At 42.6% G+C, this 20,350-nt stretch overlaps 1 protein-coding gene and 1 long non-coding RNA gene across 4 annotated transcripts in view; both read right to left on the reverse strand.

Annotated features, from left to right (window-relative positions):
• LOC140483756 (FYVE, RhoGEF and PH domain-containing protein 3-like) overlaps window positions 1–20,350 on the reverse strand; it is a 221,266-nt gene that overhangs the window by 121,237 nt on the left and 79,679 nt on the right. The window lies entirely within an intron of this gene.
• LOC140483758 (uncharacterized) overlaps window positions 19,405–20,350 on the reverse strand; it is a 36,447-nt gene continuing 35,501 nt past the window's right edge. The window contains exon 2 of the long non-coding RNA XR_011962033.1: window positions 19,405–19,731. This is a non-coding gene — a long non-coding RNA (uncharacterized lncRNA). The remainder of the gene's footprint in view (window positions 19,732–20,350) is intronic.

Here is a 20,350-nt window from a genome sequence, read left to right on the forward strand (position 1 = left end):
TGAGGAAAAACATTTAAACTGAACACATTTACAAAGTGAAATCCAACACTGCCGAGTGCAAATTAATACACATCAGTGAGAAGAAAATCAAGTCACATGTCTGAAGAAAAACTTGGAAAGAGATGTGGAAATGACAATGGTGTTATATCAAGTCTGTATGTGTATTACAATTACGATTCTCCATCCCTTATGTTCGCTATTTATCAGTTCATGGACAATGCAAAATACCTGCAGATAATGGAATCCTAGAAATTGTGGTATCAAAAACTCTCATCTTAAAGACTTAAAAATAATCTGTGTTGCCACAAATTAACTGTACTATCAGTTTGATTGGATATCAAAGTAACTTTTAATTAAATGTTAAATACTTGAAATATATTCAGTCTGGTACTCTTCAATACATTGCTGTGAAGGAGAACATATGCAAGTTCTAACAGCAGAAGTGACAAATGATCGCAGTACTTTGACACCTCTGATGATCTAACACCCGCCATGATAGCCACAATATGCAGTCAGTGAGTAGGAAATATGAATTTTAAGTAACAAGTACTTGTCACTGTTACTGTTGAAGCTACAGGAAGATCAGTTATTTATACTTTCAATATTTAGAGATCAAACTATTAGTTTTAATTAGATCATTAACAAATCATATGTAATTCCAGCTTTTAAAAAATATTTTATCTGTCCTTCCCAAATTTCTCTCCGTCTTTCTTCTTCAGAATGGAAGAGTATCTAATCGGAATGCATATAATTCCATGGGCATCAGTCATCCTCTAATATCTTGACCAAAGGTCAATACTCATACTTAAGCCTCAATGTTCAGTATTACTGTGTAACTATACAAAACATGCAGCTGACCAGAAACCAACACGAATCTCATCCAGCATTGAAACACATGCATTTCTAACTAGCTCTCCAGGGATCTGCCTAGTCTGTGTGGCTCAATCACCTGAACAGCACAGGGAGAGATTTGGGAGTGACAGGGATCATTATATTATCTTAGTCAAACTTCATGCATAGAAATCTGAACAACACAGGATTTTTGAACAAAGATTAAAGCAACATGAGATGGAATCATTATATACATAGGAAACACAAATAACATGATGCACCTAGAACCCTGGACATCAGTCAAATAAACTCCTTCCTTCAATCATAAGCTCTATATCACCTTCTTCCAGAAAATTGGCAGCCACACAAAAAAAAGCGAGAAAAAAATGAATATCAGACCTTCGCTGTCAACAATAACATTCATTCAGTCATATATTGTTTGGTCCCTCCTTGCAGATTTCATTTGCACATCTCTGTGAGAAGTACTGAGGTGGCATGTGCAAATTGTTTTATTGTTGAAGCAGTACATTCTCCAGTATTTGTTTTCTGCAACATACCTCCTGTTGATTGCCATGAACAGTCTTATCTCTGCTGATGAATCAGTTCACTGCCATGTGAACCACCAAATAAAATCAGAGGGTAGTAATGGTACAGCTGTGCTGTGAGTGAGGTACATCATTGTTCATTACCAAGACTGGCTCAGTAACATTATTAGTGCTTGATTGGTCAGAGTTTTAAAGGGAGGACTGACTCTACAATGGGTGTTGAGAACACTACCGCCATGAAGGAAAAAAATCTACTTGATCTCATCCTCAGTAATCCCCTGTCACAGATGCACTGGTCAAGGAGAGTACTGAAAGAAATAACCACAACACAATCTTTGTGAAGATAAAACCCAGTCTGCACACTGAAGACATTCTCCAGGAGGTTGTGTGTCACTATTACCACATTCAATAGGACAGATCCAGAACATATCTTGCTCTTCAAAACTAGGCATTCATATGGAGTTATGGGTTGTCAGGAGAACTGTTGTAACATGGCCCAGTGTGTGTCTCATTCTACCTTTACCATCAAGCAAGGAGATCAATCTGTGTTTAATGAACATAGACTTTCATGCCAGAATAGTACCAGGCATATTAATAAATGAGGTGTCATACTAGCTACAGTACAGGGACTTTAAATAGGAGAAACATTCGCATCCTACAGAAAGGATTAAGCAATTTCACAACTAACATATCAAACCAATGTGCAGCACTTCCACAAGTGAATCAATCATGAAGAGTGGTGGACAATTAAACAATTAACCAGAGGAGTGTATGAAAGCATCAACATTCTCAATGATAGCAGATACCTACCTTTTTTTGTGAAAAAGCAAGACTGAGAAAGGCTTTTGTGGTACAATGGTTGCGTCTCTATCCATATGCCAAAAGGGTCAAGTTGAAGTCTCACCTACCACAGAGGTATATTCTAACATTTTGTTTAAAAACCAAGGTTGAAACATTTGTTACCATCCTTAGCCAGGAGTGACAAGTGTATATTCCCTCTCTTGAAATTAATGATGCCAGTCTTCAGCCAATTCAATTTACATTCATTCCATTTGAGGAGGAGATGATTGAGTACACTTGGTACAGATAAAGGTATAGCCATTGACAATACACTTGCTGTTGTGCTGAACTAGCCCCACTAGTAGCCAGCCATTTCAGTACAGCAACAACACAGGCATTTACCCAACACTGCAAAAAAAAATCCATATATGCCCTGCCCACAAAGCCAGGATAGAAGCAAAGCAGCCAATTACTGCACCATCAGCTGACTCACAATCATCAGCAATAATGGCATGTGTCATGAACAGCATGGTTTGTGGTTCTTACTCACCAACGACCCTACAACAGATGCACAGTTTACATTTTGTCAGTTCCACTTGGCTCCTGACCTTATTAAGCTTTGGTCCGAACATGAGCAAAACAACCAAATTCCGGAAGTGAAGTGAATGATGACCCTTGAAATTCAGGCTAAATATGGCTTCAAGGAGCCTCAGTAAAATTCAAGTCAATAGGAATCAAAAGGAAAAATTTCTGTTCGCTGAAGTTAATGCTTGTAAAGGGAAAGATAGTTGTGTTGTTGAAGGGATATCATCTCACCTGCTCCAGGTTATCATGGATATTCTTCAGGGAAGTGCCCTATTCCCAATCTCGCTGCTTCAAAGACATTGACCTCCATTTTAATGTTAGAAGTGGGCATGTTCACTGATGATTGCTCAGTATTCAGTTTTATCTGTAATTTCACAGAATATGAAACAGTACATGACCGCATGCAGTTTTTAGGCAAGTTTCAGGCTTGACTGAAAAGTGGGAAGTAACTTTCATTTGATATACATAAGACAATAGTCATCATCTACAAGAGAAAGTACAAACATCTCACCATAAAAATCAATGGCATTACAATTCCTGAAAATCCAATATCAACTGGGCTTCAGCATAGAACATAGAACAATACAGCACAGTACAGGCCCTTCAGCCCTTGATGTTATGCCAATCTTTTGTCCGCTCTAAGATCAAACTAACATACATACCGTACATTATATTATCATCCATGTGCCTACCCAAGAGTCACTTAAATGTCTCTAACGTATCTGACACCACCACTGCTGGTAGTGCATTCCACACACCCACCACTATGAAAAGAACTACCTCTGACATCTCCCTTAAACCTTCCGCCAATCACCTTATAATAATGCCCCCTCATGATAGCCATCTCGGTCATCGGAAAAAGTCTTTGGCTATGCACTATGCCTCTCATCATCTCTATCAAGTTATCTCTCATCCTTATTCGCTCCAATCAGAAAAGCCTAGCTACCTCAACCTTTCTTCATAAGGCATACCATCCAGTCCAGGCAGCATCCTGGTAAATCTCCTCTGCAACCTTTCTAAAGCTTCCACATTCTTCCTATAATAAGGTGATGACCAGAACTGAACATAATATTCTAAGTGTGGTATAACCAGATCTTTATAGAGTGGCAGCATAACCCCGCGACTCTTAAACTGAATCCCTTTGCTAATGAAAGCCAACATACGGCACATCTTCTTAACAACCCTATCAACTTGGATGGCAACTTTGAGGAGTATATGGACTTAGACCCCAAGATCTTTCTGTTCCTCCACACTGCCAAGAATCCTGCCTTTAACCCTGTATTCTGCATTCAAATTCAACTTTCCAAAATGAATCATTCTACACTTTTCCAAGTTGAACTCCATCTGCCACTTCTCAGCCCAGCTCTGCATCCTGTCAATATCCCATTGCAACCTAAACAGCCCTCCACACTCTCCACAACTCCGTCAACCTTCATGACATCAACAAACTTACTAACTCACTCTTCCACTTCCTCATCCAAGTAATTTATAAAAATCACAAAAAGCAGAGGTCTCAGAATAGATCCCTGTGGAACACCACTGGTCACCAAGCTCCAGGCCGGCTACTTTACATCTGCTACCACCCTCTGTCTTCTATGGGCCAGCCAATTCTGTATCCACACAGTCAGATTGCCTTGTATTCCATGCCTCCTTACTTTCTGAATGAGCCTATCATGGGGAAACTTATCAAACGTCTTGCTAAAATCCACATAGATCACATCCACTGCTCTACTTTCATCCATGTGTTTTGTCACATCCTTAAATAATTCAATAAGGTTTGTGAGGCATACCTGCCCCTCACAAAGCCATGCTGACTATCTCTAATCAAGCTAGGCTTTTCCAAATAATCATAAATCTTGTCTCTCGTAATCCTCTCCAATAATTTGCCCACCACCAATGTAACACTGACTGGTTTATAATTCCCAGGATTATCTCTATTCATTTTTTTCAAACAAGGAAAAAGCATTTTCCGCCCTTCTATCATCTGGTACTACTCCAGAGGACAGTGAGGATGCAAAGATTAATCACCAAAGGTGCAGGAAATTCCCGCGCTTCCTGTATAAACCTCATATCCCGTCTGGCCCAGGGGACTTATCTGTCCTCATGTATTTCAAAATTTCCAGGGTATCCTCCTTCTTAACATCAAGTTGCTTGAGCATATCATTGTCCTCACAAATGACAAGGTCCCTCGCACCAGTGAATACTGAAACAAAGTATTCATTAAGGACCTCCTTCAACTCCAGGCATAAGTTCCCTCCACTATCCCTGATTGGATATACTCTGGCCATCCTCTTGTTTCTAGTCAATACATTTATATGAGAACAGAAATGTCCTACAATAAGTACTGCAGCTACGAGAGCAAGTCAGAGACCGGGAATACTAAAACAGTGAAACATCCTGATTCTTTAAAGCCTTTTCACCACCTCAAAAATACAAGTCCACTGTATGATGGAATAGGAGAAAGTGAGGACTGCAGATGCTAGAGATCAGAGCTTAAAAATGTGTTGCTGGAAAAGCGCAGCAGGTCAGGCAGCATCAAAGGAACAGGAGAATTGATGTTTCGGGCATAAGCCCTTCTTCAGGTATGATGGAATAGTTCCCTTTGACTGGATGAGTGCAGCTTTAAACACTCAAAAGGCTTGACAGAATCCAGGAGAAACCCTTGATCAGCACCCAATTCATCACTTTAAATATTCACTCCCTTACCCACTGCAGCAGTGCACATGATCCACAAAATGCACTGCAGAATTTGACCAAGTCTATTTTGACAACACCTCCCAATCCTAAGACTCCTGCCACCTAGAATACGGTGGCAGTAAGCATAAGGAAATGCCACCATCTACAAAACTCCCCTCCAAGCGGGGCACCAATCTCACTTGAAAATATAAAGCAATTTCTTCATTACCATGGCATCAAAATCCTGGATCGCCCTCCCAACAGCTCAGCGATTGTACTTAGACAACATGGATTATGGTGATTACAGTACAACACCACCTTACCAAATGGGAAAGAACACTGGGTGTGGCTGTAATACTAACACTCCATGAAAAAAAATATTATTCACCTCAAGTCTCCTGTAGCATAAACAAGACAAGATGGCAGGTTCTTTTCCAAGAAGAGTATTTGATATAATGTTAGGGAGAGGCAGAAACACATTCGTGAGTTAGGCACAGTACTGACAGCAATAATTAACAAAGAACACACTGCTCACCTATTCTGCCAATAGAAATTAAAAGTGAGATCACAAAAGGTTAAATTTCACCATGCTGTCATCAGGCTGCACCTTGAACATTTCTGTTCTCATCACAAAGTTCAAACTCTGGAAGGTATGGAAAGAAGGAGAACTTAAACTGACTGCTGGCGTCAGAGGATTAGTCATGAACAGGTGTGATCCAGCCCTGCCCTGAACTGGAGTGGCAGCTGAAATGTCTGAATCATAGAATCCCACACAGTGGAAGCAGTCCCTTCACCCAACAAGTCCACGCTGACCCTCCGAAGAGTAACCCACCCAGACCCATTCCCCTACCTGATTATCCTATATTTACCCCAACTAATGCATCTAACCTACACATTCCTGAACATTATGGGCAATTTAGCATGGCCAATTCACCTAACCTGCACATCTTTGGATTGTGAGGAAACCGGAGCACCCGGGAGGAAACCCATGCAGACATGGGGAGAATATGCAAACTCCACTCAGATAGTCGACAAGTGTGGAGACAGACATTCCACACCTGCAAGCTCCCCTCCGAATCACACACCTCCCGACTTGTAAAGAGATCACTGTCCCCTCAGTGTTGCTACGCAAAATCTGGCAACTCCCTGCCTAACAATACTGTGTACTTACATCACTGAATGACAATTCCACAAGGTGAATCATTACCACTTCCTGTTTGACAGCAGCAATGGTCAAACCTCATGAACTGATGAAAAGCATAAATTCTGCATTAGAATGATCCTAAAGAAGGTGGTGAGAAAAAAACACAGTCATCAGGGGCTCTACTTCAGTGAAAATTTCCCAGGTGTATAAAAACTGTTAAGGCCAGAGTATGGCCAGACTATTTAAAATAATTTTAATGTTATATCTGTCCAGTTTGGTAATGTTGTGGTCATTCTAGACAGGTTGCAAGATGCAGGAACTGAAATAGGTAACATGGCCCGAGTCTGCTCCACCATTCAATGAGGTCATGGTTGATCTATGATCCTCCTTTCTTTCTTGCTTTGACCTCATAATTCTCAATTCCCTCACTGATTAAAAATCGATCCTAGCATCTAATATAATTAATGACTCAGCTTGACAGTTTGCTACTGTAAAGAATTCCACAGTTTCACTACCTTCACAGAAAAATACCCCCATCTTGGTTTTAAATGGATGATTCCTTAGTCTGAAGTTATGCCCTCTGGTCCTAGACTCTCCCAGAAGAAGAAACCACATGTCCACATCCAAAATGTCAACTCACCCCAAGAATCTTAGAGTACTCAGTAAGGTGCCCTCTTATTCTTCTGAACCCCATTGATTACAGGCCCAACCTACTCAACTTGTCCTCATGAAAATCCCCCCATACCAAGAATTAAAGTTGAAAAGCATAGCACTGGAAAAGCATAGCAGGTCAGACAGCATCGGAGGAGCAGGAGAGTCGACGTTTCAGGCATAAGCCCTTCATCAGGAATAAACATCAACTCTCTTAATCCTTGGATGCTGCCTGTCCTGATGAGCTTTTCCAGTGCCACACTTTGACTGACTCTCTTGTAACCGCAGTCCTCACTTTGTCCATACCTAGAATTAGAGCTGAAAAGTGTGTTGCTGGAAAAGCGCAGCAGGTCAGGCAGCATCAAAGAAGCAGGAGAATTGACCTTTCGGATATAAGCCCTTCTTCAGGAATGAGGAGGGTGTGCCAAGCAGGCTAAGATAAAAGATAGGGAGGAGGGACTTGTGGGAGGGGCGTTGGGAATGCGATAGGTGGAAGGAGGTTAAGGTGAGGGTGATAGGCCGGAGAGGGGTTGGGGACGGAGAGGTCGGGAAGAAGATTGCAGGTCAAGAAGGCGGTGCTGAGTCTGAGGGTTGGAACTGAGAAAAGGTGGAGGAGGGGAAATGAGGACGGTGGAGAAATCTGCATTCATCCCTTGTGATTGGAGGGTTCCTAGGCAGAAGATGAGACGCTCTTCCTCCAGGCGTCTTGTTGCCATGGTCTGGCGATAGAGGAGGCCAAGGACCTGCATGTCCTTGGCAGAAGTGGGAGGGGGAGTTAAAGTGTTCAGCCACGGAGTGGTTGGGTTGGTTGGTCCGGGTGTCCCAGAGGTGTTCTCTGAAACGTTCCACAAGTAGGCAGCCTGTCCCCCCAATGTACAGGAGGACACATTGGGTGCAGCGGATGCAGTAAATGATGTGTGTGGAGGTGCAGGTGAATTTGTGACGGATTTGGAAGGATCCTTTGGGGCCTTGGAGGGAAGTGAGGGGGAGGTGTGGGCGCAAGTTTTGCATTTCTTGCAGTTGCAGGGGGAAGGTGCTGGGAGTGGAGGTTGGGTTGGTGGGGGGTGTGGACCTGACAAGGGAGTTGTGGAGGGAGTGGTCTTTCCAGAACGCTGATAGGGGAGGGGAGGGAAATATATCCTTGGTGGTGGCGGATATGACGAAGGATGATACAATGTATCTGGAGGTTGGTGGGGTGGTAGGTGAGGACCAGTGGGGTTCTGTCCTGGTGGTGATTGGAGGGGCGGGGTTCAAGGGCGGAGGAGCGGGAAGTGGAGGAGATGCGGTAGATAGCATCATCAACCACGTCTGAGGGGAAATTGCGGTCTTTGAAGAAGGAGGCCATTTGGGTTCTTCGGTATTGGAATTGGGAGCAGATGCGGCGGAGGCGAAGGAATTCGGAATATGGGATGGCGTTTTTACAGGGGGCAGGGTGGGAGGAGGTGTAATCGAGGTAGTTGTGGGAGTCAGTCGGTTTATAATAAATGTTCGTGTTGAGTCGGTCGTTCGAGATAGAAATGGAGAGATTCTGGATTAGTGGTGCTGGAAGAGCACAGCAGTTCAGGAGAGGTCTAGGAAGGGGAGGGAGGAGTCTGAGACGGTCCAGGTAAATTTGAGGTCGGGTGGAAGATGTTAGTAAAGTGGATGAACTGTTCAACCTCTTCGTGGGAGCACGAGGTAGCACCGATACAGTCATCGATGTAGCTGAGGAAAAGGTGTTGGGTGGTGCCGGTGTAGCTGCGGAAGATGGACTGTTCCACATATCCTACGAAGAGGCAGGCATAGCTGGGGCCCATGCAGGTACCCATGGCTACTCCTTTGGTTTGGAGGAAGTGGGGAGGATTGGAAAGAGAAGTTGTTCAGAGTGAGGACCAGTTCAGTCAGTTGAAGGAGGGTGTCAGTGGAAGGGTACTGGTTGGTTCGGCGGGAAAGGGAGAAGCGGAGGGCTTTGAGGCCTTCGTGATGGGGGATGGAGGTGTATAGGGACTGGATGTCCATGGTGAAGATAAGGCGTTGGGGACCGGGGAAGCGAAAATCATGGAGGTGGTGGAGGGCGTGAGTGGTTTCCTGAACATAGGTGGGGAGTCCCTAAGGGGGACAGGACCGTGTCAAGTTCGGTGAAATGAGTTCGGTGGGGCAGGAGCAGGCTGAGAACCCAATGCCAACCTGGCCCCCAACGCCTTATCTTCACCATGGACATCCAGTCCCTATACACATTTTTCAGCTCTGATCTCCAGCATCTGCAGTCCTCACTTTCTCATACCTAGAATTAACCTGATAAACCTTTTCTGGACAACCTCCAATGCCAGTATATTATTCCTTAGTTAAGAGGATCAAACTATTCACAGTATTCCAGATATGGTGTGACTAGTACCTTGTATACTTTTAGTTTGACCTCCCTAATTCTATACTTCATCCCCTTTGCAATAAAAGGTCAACAGTCAATTTGCCCTTCTCTAAGAACCACTGAATTTGTATTCTACCTTTTGTGATTCACATATGAGGCCCAAATCCCTCTGTGCGACAAATTACTTTCCCCATTTGGAGAATATTCAGCTCTACTATTCTTCCTACCAACGTACATTACCTCACATTTCCCACATTAGTTTCCACCTGTCAAGTTTTTGCCCACTCACTTCCCTTCACATTTTCCAGTCTGCCAATGGAAGCTCCAAAGGATTAACTTGTTGAATATTGTACAAGGCACTCAGAAAAATAACTCATTAAAGTTTATTAGCTTTAATTACATGGCTCATAAAATACAAATAGATTGCTCCAGCCCTCCCCAAATAATTTTGTTCTAATTATAGCAAATTGCCAATTTGGGATACTATGTATTAATTGCAATTATGGCTTCGAAATTGGGAAATCAAGTACAGAAGAACATACTACATTTTCTAATGCTAACTTTTCAAGTTATTTTCCTCCCTTCCTTTTATCTCTTTGGAATCCACACCATTGTTTGGCTAACGAAGGGAGCAATCAAAAAACCATCCGTCATTGTCAGTTGAACTGGCTGCTTCATGCATAAGCAGTTGAGGGTAATTTCACCCCTTTCCCAAGGGAACCTTTGATTACACCAACACCAAGCAGACAAGTGTTGCAATTTTTCAAGAAATAGCACCATATTAAATGTGAATATTGTGCTTATTTGAAACTATTAAGCTTTACAACCGTAAATACTGAAAACTAAATGCAATTGTATACCATTGTTGAGTATGTTGGAAACAAACAAAACAAACTGGAAATATTCAGCAAGTCTGACAGCATCTGTGCAGAGGGAATGGTTATCAATTTGACTCATTTGTGAAAAGACCTAGTTATGTAGCGACCACTGCCAGATTACAGGTTTATCTACTCCAGTCCCTATAGTTACATCCATCTACACTGGTATGGGGGGCAAAACATGTCCCATGGGGTAATTTAAAACTGTTAGACAACTGTACAGTCTGAGACGCTTATGGGCACCTCATAATGGCTAAGTACATAACCATGAAAAGCAAGAATCTCACTCTTCATCCAGCAAAGATATATTTCACAGAAAATGGCAAAACTTCCTAAAAGTCAAGTTAGAGAGCTGTGGAACACTCTGCAATGCATTAAAAAGGGGATGATTTGTATATCTTACATACAACATACAAAGAAATATTTAACGTGCAGGATTTTTTTCACAGTGTGGAAACAGGCCCTTCACCCCAACAAGCCCACATCGATCCTCCGAAGATCAACCCACCCAGACCCATTCCCCTACATTTACCCCTTCACCCAACACTACAGGCAATTTAGCATGGCCAATTCACCTAACCTGCACATTTTTGGACTGTGGGAGGAAACCGGAGCACCTGGAGGAAACCCACGCAGACATGGGGAAAAGGTGCAAACTCCACACAGACAGTCGCCTGAGGTGGGAATTGAACCCAGGTCTCTGGCACTGTGAGGCAGCAGTGCTAACCACTGTGCCACCGTGCTGCCCTACAGCAAATTCACTGTATACCTTTGAAGCTAATCTGAAATATTAGATACTTTGTTTTCACAAGTTAGTGAGCTTTTCATATATGCCCAGCAACTGTTTTTTTGGAAAAGAATCAGCAGACACCACACCTACACAATTTACACACTTCCCACAATCTAAACGTCCCTTGAAACTGGTGGGGAAAATAGTTACCTTCAATGCCAAAATAAACGTTCATTTTGGAGCATCCTTGCTTTTTAAGTTGCTACCGCATTAAATGCCATAGAAGTGTTACTTATAAATATGTATCATCTTATAACAAGTGTGTACAAGCACAAATGTAGAACATTTTCCCAACTGATTATTAAACAAAATGATATAAACATGAAATTAAGGATGTTTTGTATTAATGAAAACAGTTAGCACCTACCGAATATGCCTCGAGGATTGACCTCCAGACCAGTTGCCAACTTTGCAGTTTGCTGAACTGTTAATCTTGAAAACAAGCTCCAAAAATGCAAGGGCACAGAACATGAAGGAAGACAAAAATGACAGAAATGAAGGAATGAAACCAGGCAGATCATCTGGCATTGACCTAGGCACCAGAAAAGACAACAGCAGAAACAACCCTGTCAACCCTGCAAAGTCCTACTCACTAACATCTGTCACGTAGTGCCAATATTGAGAGAGCTGGCTCACAGACTAGTCAAGCAACATCCTGACATTGTCTCCACAGTATGATTCCGTGAGTATCATAGTGTCCCAGATACCGCCACCACCATCTTTCGATATGCCCTATCGGACTGGCAGGACAGATCCAGCAGAGGTGGTGGCACACCTGTATACAGTCAGGATGGAGTTGCCCTGGGACCCTCAACATTGATTCTAGACACCATGAACTCTCATGGCTTCAGGTTAAACATGGGCAAGGAAACCTCATGCTGATTACCCTGTACTATCCACCCTCAGCTGATGAATCAACATTCTCCATGTTGAACACTTGGAGGAAGCACGGAGGATGGCAAGAGCACAAAATGTACTCTGGTTGGGGGATTTCAATGACCATCACCAAGAGTGGTTCGGCAGAAGTACTACTGATCAAGCTGGTTGAGTCGTAAAGGACATAACTGCTGGATTGAGTCTGCAGCAAGTGGTGAGGAAACCATCAAGAGAGAAAAAACACACTTGACCTCATCATTAGCAATCTACCAGCTGCAGATGCATCTCTCCATGACAGTTACAGTAAGAGCGACTACCACACAGCCCCTGTGGAGACACATTCATGCCTTCAAATTGAAAATATCCTCAATCATGTTGCGTGGCACTATCATGTTAAACGGTACAGACTTTGAACAGATCTAGCAATGAGACACAGTGGGACATCAGCAGCAGCAGAAAGTACTCCAGCACAATCTGTAACTTCATGGCCCACATATCCCCCACTCAACCATTACCATCAAACCAGGTTTAATAGCGTGTGTAGGAGGGGGAATGGCAGGTTCAGCACCAGACTGGACTAAAAATGAGGTGTCAACCTGGTGAAGCTTCCAGACAGGACAACTTGCATGCCAAACAACTTAAGCAGCAATTAATAGACTGAGCTAAGTGATCCCACAGCCAACTCATCAGATCTAAGCTCTGCAGTCCTACCACATCCAGTCATGAACGGTGGTGGATAATAAAAGAACTCACTGAAGGGAAAGGCTCCACCAATATCCCCATCCTCAATAATAGAATAACCCACCGAGTGCAAAAGACAAGGCATTTGCAGCAATCTTCAGCCAGAAATGCTGAGTGAATGTGCCATTTCAGCCTCTTCCAGTGGTTCCCAGTATTACAGATACCAATCTTCAGCTAATTCGATTCACTCGACATGATACCTAGAAATGGTTGGAAACAGTTGATATTGCAAAGGCTATGGGCTATTTCAGCAATAGCACTGAAGACTTGTGCTCCACGAATTGCTGCTCCCCTAGCCATATTAGCCACCCGTACAGTGTCAATATTGATATCTACCCGACATTGTCGAAAATTGCACTGCATGCAACAAGCAGGACAAATTCAACCCAGCCAACTACCTCCCCATCAGTCTACTCTTGATCATCAGTAAAGTGATGGAAGTTGTCATCAACAATGCTCTTAAACAGCACCTGCTCAGCAATAACGTGCTCAGTGACCCCCAGTTTTGGTTCCGCCAGGGCCCCTCATCTCCTGAGATGCTCCCCCCCCCCCACCACATTCGATTGAGTATGGTATCAAGGAACCCTGGCAAAACTACTAGTTGGAATCATATCTGGCACAAAGGAAGACGGTCATGGTTGTTCAAGGTCAGTCATCTCAGCGTTAGGACATCTCTTCAGGAGTCCCTCAGGGTAGTGTCCTAGGCCTAACCATCTTTAGCTGTTTCATTCATTATCTTTCCTTCATAAAGTCAGAAGTGGGGATATTCACTGATGATTGCACAATGTTCAAATTGGATACTGAATCAGTCCATGTTCAAATGCAACAATACCTGGACAATATCCAGGCTTTGAGTGACAAGTAGAAAGTAACATTCACAACGTACATGCAGGCTGTGACCACCATTAATAAGAGACAATCTAACCACTGCCCCTTGACATACATTGGTGTTACAATCACTGAAAGCCCCACTATCAACATCCATTGAACAGAAACTAAACTGGATCCACCACAACAACTCAGTGGCTACAAGAACAGCTCAGAGGCTAGGAATACTGTAGTGAGTAAGTCATTTCCTAACTCCTGAAAGCTATCCACCATCTACACAACACAAGTCAGGAGTGTGATGGGATTTTCCCAGTTGCCTGGATGGTGTAGCTCCAACAATGCAAGAAGCTTGACACTAAACAGGACAAAGCAGGCTACTCGATTAGCATCACGGCCACAAGCATCCTGTCCCTCCACCAAGACACCTAGGAGCAGCAGTGTGTACTATCTATAAGATGAACTGCAGTAATTCAAAGATCCTCAGACAGCACCTTCTAAACCCACAATCACTCCCATCTGGAAGGAGATGGGCAGAAGATACATGGGAACACCACCACCTTCAAGTTCCTCTCCAAGCCACTCGGCATCCTGACTTGGCAATAAATCACCATTCCTTCACTGTCACCATGTCAAAATTTTGGATTTCCCTCCCTAGTGGCATTGTGGGTCTACCCACAACAGGAGGACTGCAGTCATTCAAGAAGGCAGCTCGCCATCACTTTTTCAAGCGCAACTAGAGATGGACAATAAATGCTGGATAGCCATAGACGCCCACATTCCTCAAATGAAAAAAAGCAGGATACTGTATCAACAGGTCCTGGTCTTTGCCGGTAGTTTTGAATGGGGTTTTATTCTGAACACAGCCTCTGAAAAATCAAAATGTAGCCTTCATCTGATGAGTTAGGGTGGAGTAGAGAAATTCTCTATGCTGCCAAGTTCTTACGTCCCTAGCCTTGGTTAGATCCAAGTAATCAATACACCCAAAGGGAACAACTGGACTCCAAACCGATTGTCAGGGGTCTATTTGTTCCCAATAATGGTAAACATATTTTAAAAAATTAACCTTCTTTATAACTGCACAAACGTTTCCCAACTGATTTTATGGCTTGGAGGTTGATGGAAATCTTGACTTGGAGTCATACAGGCAATTTTAAATTTTCTTTTTAAGTATAATCTGTTGTGCTGGTTGGAACAAAGTTTCAGGGCACCAACAGTTCTTATCATATGCTAACTGATCCGAACAAGTAGTCCATCAGCTTGGGTTGAAATTGTGTCCGTGTGTCAATCAAGCTTTCCTATCATTGAAAATAATGATCAATGAGGCATCTTAGCTGTCAGGCTTTGAGATCTCATATCCACAACCAACCATTAAAAAAACTTGTGAGATCAATGGCTCAACCAGGGATCAAACTATTTGGTCTTCCTTTAATTTTCTCCAGTCAATCGTGTTACGCTGAAAAATACTGTGACACCAAGTTCCAGACATGGGTGCTCATGGCCCTTGGTTTCATGCCTGGTCATTCTTCAAGAGCAGACCTGGATAATTAGCATCGACATGCTTTTCAATGATGAAGATTAAAACAGTTGAGTCCAACCATCTTCACCTGGAACCACAGACAAATGCAGCATAAAGGCCAGGAAAACCTTGAAAATATTTTCCTTCGTTAGACCTGGAACCTGAAGGCTAACTGAAGCTGTTCTACTGCCTCTGTGGGAAAGATCAGCATGAATGGTTCAAACTTGATTCACTAACTTAAAATGCAAACAGTGAAGGAAGACAGCATCATATCTGATACAACTTCCTTTACGACCTCCAGCCATACAGCAAACAAGACACAAATTTTACCATAGGCACAAACAGTAAGTTTCTGTGTTTAGCTGACAGGTAGTGAAATATTCTCCGATTAAAGTAACTGTGAAACTTTAGCAAATAAAGTGAGCTTCACCAGTTGCTAAAATACTGCTACTGTATAAGAAGTGTACAAAATGCTACATTGCAATTAGATGCATTTCAAGTGCAATGCCAGAAGTAGGGTTAACTTACTTTTCAAAGATTTTACATCATTTGGGTTCCATAGCATACATACCCAATCCTTTTGGCAGGAAACTATGTGAAATGGCCCAACTCCAACATTTTGTGACACTGCTTGTGCACAAAATTTCACAGGAACTACAAGTTAAAACCTTGACACGTCATCTGTGATGTTACCATGGTGGATAAACTAAGAATCATCATACTTGCCAAACTTGATTTGCAGAGGGAATCCCAGTTTGCTGAACCATAGATATGCCAAGTCAGAAGGGATAAATAATTAAATCAGCAGCTATAACACACAAAACAGATGAGATCTGTTAAAGTGATAGAAGAATGAAGTAAAAATAGAAAACACTGGAAACATTCGGAAGGTCAGGCAGCATCTGTGAATGGTGGAAGATACAGTTAACAATTTTTAACGAAAGGTCATCAGTCTGAAACATTAACCCTAACTTCTCTCCACAAATGACAAAATGAATGCTCCTTGCGTTTTCTATTTCTCAGTAAGACTGCTCTTTTGACTAAAGTTAAAAATCACACAACACCAGTTTATAGTCCAACAGTTTTATTTGGAAACACCAGCTTTTGGAATGCTGCTCCTTCATCAGGTGGTTGTGGAGTATAAGATCGTAAGACACAGAATTTATAACAAAGATTTAAAGTGTGATGCAACTGAAATTATGTATTAAAAAAAGACCTGGATTGTTCATTACTTATCGCGTCTTTTAGAATGACCATGTTGGTTTCAGTTCTTTCATATGTAAATCCCAGAACCTTTTTTTAAAGTTACATTCTCAAGTGAACTTTAACAATAGGTGCCATGTCAGCTCAGATAATTGAAGTTGAGAGGTACCTGTGTGAGGCTGTCTTTGCCCCAATGTGCAGACTGATTCTATTTATACCAAATGGGTTTTACAGATTCTTACATGAATTCAGGCAGTTTTTGAGCAAAATAAAATGTAATTCTGCACGTACAAATTTACCCTACAACTTGTGTGTACAGGGGAGTAGGAGTGTCTGTGAGAGAGAGTGTATGCAAATGGGTAGAAGTCTGAGAGAGAGTGCGAGTGTATGAGAGAACTTGTGTGAGAAAGCGAGCACGCGAGAGAGAGAGAGACAGCGAGAGCGAGAGAGCGAAAAAGAGCGTGCACGTGAGAGAAAGTGCGAGAGAGGGGGATGGAGGAAGAGACAGAGAGGGAGGGAGAGACAGACAGCAGGAGAGAGGGAGAGACAGACAGACAGACGAGGGAGGGAGGGAGAGACAGACAGACAGACAGACAGGGAGGGAGAGACAGAGACAGAGAGGGAGGGAGGGAGGGAGGGACAGAGACAGGGGGAGGGAGGGAGAGACAGACAGACAGAGAGAGAGATATGCAATGGGGTCACCTATCACATGACATGAACCCAAGGTCCTGGTTGAGGACATCCCCCTCGGTACCGAATGTGGCTATCAGTTTCTGCTCGGCCACTTTGCATTGTTGCCTGTCCCAAAGTCCACCTTGGAGGATAGTCACCCGAAGGTCCAAGGCCGAATGTCCTGGACTGCTCAAGTGTTCCACGACTGGGAGGGAACACTCCTGCCTGGTAACTGTTGTGCAGTGCCCATTCATCCATTGCCATAGCCAATGTACCATGCATCAGGGGATCCTTGCCTGCAGCATATGAGATAGACAACTGAGTCACATGAGTACCTGCTGTGTACATGGTGGGTGGTGTCCCCATGTGTAATGATGGTATCCATGTCCACACTCTGACATGTCTTGCAGCATCTGCTGTGACAAGGTTGCATGGTGCTGTCCTGAAAGCCGGGCAGTTTGCTATGAACAATGATCTGCTTGACGTTTGATGATTGTTTAAAGGCGAGCAGTGAAGGTGTGGGGAAGGTCTTGGTGAGGTGCTCATCCTCATTGATAATGTGTTGCAGGCTGCGAAGAACATGGTGTAGGTTTTCGGCTCCTGGGAAGTACTAGACAACGAAGGGTACCCTGTCGGTTGCATCTCGTGTCTGTCTTCTGAGGAGGTCATTACCGTTTCTCACTATGGCACGTCGGAACTGGCGGTCAATGAGTTGAGCATTGTACCCAGTTCTTATGAGGGGATTCTTGAGTACTTCCAGGTCACATTTATCCTCATCTAAACAGACCCTGCGTATGTGTAGGGCTTGTCCGTAGGAGACGGCTGTTTTAATATGTTTTGGGTGGAAGCTGCAGAAGTGTAGCATCGTGAGATTACCCTTGGGTTTGTGGTAGAGTGAGGTCCTGAGGCACCCATTCTTGATGGAGATGCATGTGTCTGAGAATGAAACAGATACTAAAGAGTAGTCCACAATGAGTTTGGCTGAAGCATTGCACGTAGTAGTTCACTTTGTATGCAGTACAATTTTAAAAATTCAATTTTAAAATTAGCAGGATATTTCTAGCTCATAGCAACGAAGTCCATGAATTTCATATTTTGCCATTGTATGTGAACAGAACATCTTGTACAGAAATCCATTCAGCATTTGGACACAAATCAATAGCATGGACATTAAAACTGCACTGAAACTTTGGAACAAGCAAGTCACTTTTGCCATTATCATGTCAATGAGTCAGGCATTTACAATAATCACTGTATGCAGATATCCTCATATTGAAGTGAAACCATTGAAGCTGCAGTTTTCTCATGCTTTATGATTTAAAAAAACTAATCTTGTTGTATTCTGTAGTCTTTACCAAAGAATGAAATGCTATCTAGGCCATGGTGACAGAGGAGGGAACTCAGTCATATGGAGGGTTCAAAATTTAGAGAGTAGTAATGTTGGATAAACTGTTTGTACTTAAGATTGACAAGTCACCGGTACCAAATGAGATGCATCCAGGGGTTTTGGCAAAAAAAAAGGGAAAAACTGCAGGGACACTGTCCATAATCTTTCCGTCTTTGCTATGCTCAAAGAGATACCTGAAGACTGGAAAACTGCAAATATTACAGCTTTATTCAAGAAAAGGTTATCAAGCAATTACAGACCACTCAATTTAACCTAGGTGGTGGGGAAGCTACTAAAGATAATTATTTGGAATAAAATTAAGTGGGTTGATTAGCAAGTCCAGTGTGGATTTCTAAAAGATAAATCATGTTAACTCCAACTAATCAGGATAACTCCAACTAACGGAGTGTTTTGAACAGTAACAGAAAGGCTTGACAAGAGTTATGCTGTTGAAGAAGTGTATGTGGACTTTCAGAAAGTATTTGATATAATGCCATACAAAAGACTTGAGGGGAAAGTTATAGATCATGGAATAAAAGGGTCAGTACCAACATGGATACAAAATTGGCTGAGTGATTAAAAAAAACAACGATTATCTTTTGAACTGGAGCTGTACTGATAGTCCCCAGAGACGGTATTGGGACTCTTACTTTTCCTGATATACAATAGCGATCTAGACTTTGGTGTGTAGGGATCAAAGTTTACAGATGACATAAAACTTGGGAGAATTCTAAACTGTGAATAGGATTGTGTGGAACTCCAGAAGGACATAGAAAAGCTGGTGGCTGGGGCAGATAGGTGTCAGATGAATTTCAATGCAGAGCAGTGTGAGGTGATGCATTTTGAAAGGAAGAGTGTTGAAAGATAATACAAAATGGGGGTACAAATCTTAAGGGGTGCAAGACCAGGGGCACCTAGGTTTCTTTGTGCACAGATCATTGAAGATAGCAGAAATACAGAATCTTCAGCTTTATTAATACAGAGGAGGCACAAAGTACAAGAGCAAGAGGAGTTACCAAACTAGTGTAAAACATTTGTTAGAACTCCACCAGAGTATTATGTACAGTTCTGGATGCCCCATCATAGGAAGGTTAGGAACACAATTGAGAGAGTATAGAAGCAGTTTACAAGAATGGTTCCAGGAATGAGAAACTTCAGTTGAGAGCAGATTGAAGACACTGGAATTGTTCTCCTTGGAGAGAAGAGGGCTAAAAAGGTGATCTGATAGAAGTTTTCAAAATCATGACTGGGCAGGATAGAGTCCATAGGAAGATACTGCTCCTGCAGGTAAAAGGAACAAGAGGACACAGAATTTAAGTGATCTGCAAAACAAACAAGGGCAATGTGAGGAAAAGCTTCTTTATTTTAGCAAGTGGTTAGTGTTTGGAATTCACTGCCTGGAATTGTGGTGGAGGCAGGTTCGATTGAGCCATTCAAGAGGGTATTGAGTGACTATTTGATACGATTAATGTGCAAGAAAATGGGGAAAAATGCAGGAGACTGGCACTAGGTAATAATGCTCACTCCCTGGGCCAGCACAGGCATGATGGGCTGAATGGCCTTCTGCACTGTAACACTTCTGTAGCTCTGTGCTTTTTTCCCCAAAAATAATATCATGGGACCCAGTAAGACAAGAGATTAAAGACTGGTTCACACAAGTTGAGGTTACTGCAGATGCCTTTTCAGACCTTCAAATATGCTTTGGATGTCCTTTGAAGTCCACTTTTTAAAAGGGAAAATGGCTCCCTGAATTCCCATCAAGCAGAAATCCAGGACGGGAAAGGGAAAATTTAAAATTAAATGTACACATCTACTTGTTTTTAAAAGTTTTCACCATCATTTATGATACAATGAAGCTCTTGTTAGACATGTTACCATTTAAGTACCATGACAACTGATA

This window comes from Chiloscyllium punctatum, chromosome 12, assembly GCF_047496795.1.
Source record: "Chiloscyllium punctatum isolate Juve2018m chromosome 12, sChiPun1.3, whole genome shotgun sequence".
Classification (NCBI taxonomy): Eukaryota; Metazoa; Chordata; class Chondrichthyes; order Orectolobiformes; family Hemiscylliidae; genus Chiloscyllium; species Chiloscyllium punctatum.